The following is a 924-nucleotide window of genomic DNA, read 5'->3' as shown; positions in this document are numbered from 1 at the left end:
GGCACCGCTCGGGCTCAGGCTCCATCCCCGGGCAGGGTCCCGGCCCCGGGCCCCGCCGCAGGGCAGGTCCCATGGGGTGACCCCACGCAAATGCGTCCGAGCAGGTCGCCCCTTTTCACCTGCTGCACTCGCAGCCTTTTATACCCCCGTGACCCCCCGTCCAGCCGGTGTCATTGCTGTGCTGCATAAACATACTAATGTCCAGAGCCAGTTGGCACCACGAGCCCCAAGTCAGGGCGGTCACTGGCAGGGCAACGCATCACTCGTTGCCCATCCCTCCTGCCTTGTAGCACATCTGTCGTTTTGCTGCCGTTTGTCCTTGAGCAGCAGGCCTGGTTTTGGGCTGTTAGCTGGGAATAACGAGCAGAAGGGCTTTGCTGGCTTAAAAGGCATTTTTGTTTAGACTTAAGTGGGAAGAAAGAACAGTTTCCCACACCTGCTCTCAGTCATGATGAAGAATACAACAGAAACAGTGATTATTAAGACAGTACTGCCTATTTCTGAATTCCTATAAGCATTCTGAAGTCATATTATTACTGTTAGAAGCACTACTGTAAAAGCCATGCTACTACTTGTTCTGGATTTCTTAAAAATTAATTAACCAAATTTCAGAATCTTTACCAGGGCTTAAATTTCCCCTGATTCCAGAAGTTAGTAATTTTTTGTTATAGAACTTTGTATTGGATCTTAATTCCTTTGCAATTCCTTGTGCAAATATTTCACATCAGTTAAGACTTCACTGCCAGTAGATCATAATTCAGGTCCAGTGTTTTAATACAATGTTGATTTAACCTGTAGGACAATCTGAGGATCCAAGAAACTATATCATTCCTTTTCAGATCAAGTTTTAAGAAAAAAACCCAACATTTATGTAATATAGTAAAAGTGACATTTGAGGAAATGTAAGCAGAAGATCAGGACCAT

General features: G+C 45.2%; 1 protein-coding gene across 1 annotated transcript in view; it reads left to right on the top strand.

Moving 5' to 3' along the window:
* LOC104396969 (lipoxygenase homology domain-containing protein 1-like) overlaps positions 1-924 on the top strand; it is a 156807-nt gene that overhangs the window by 28161 nt on the left and 127722 nt on the right. The gene's annotated exons all lie outside the window — the stretch shown is intronic.

This window comes from Chaetura pelagica, unplaced genomic scaffold, assembly GCF_000747805.2.
Source record: "Chaetura pelagica isolate M959 unplaced genomic scaffold, ChaPel_1.0 scaffold109, whole genome shotgun sequence".
Lineage (NCBI taxonomy): Eukaryota > Metazoa > Chordata > Aves > Apodiformes > Apodidae > Chaetura > Chaetura pelagica.
This window is presented reverse-complemented; position numbering and strand designations above follow the sequence as displayed.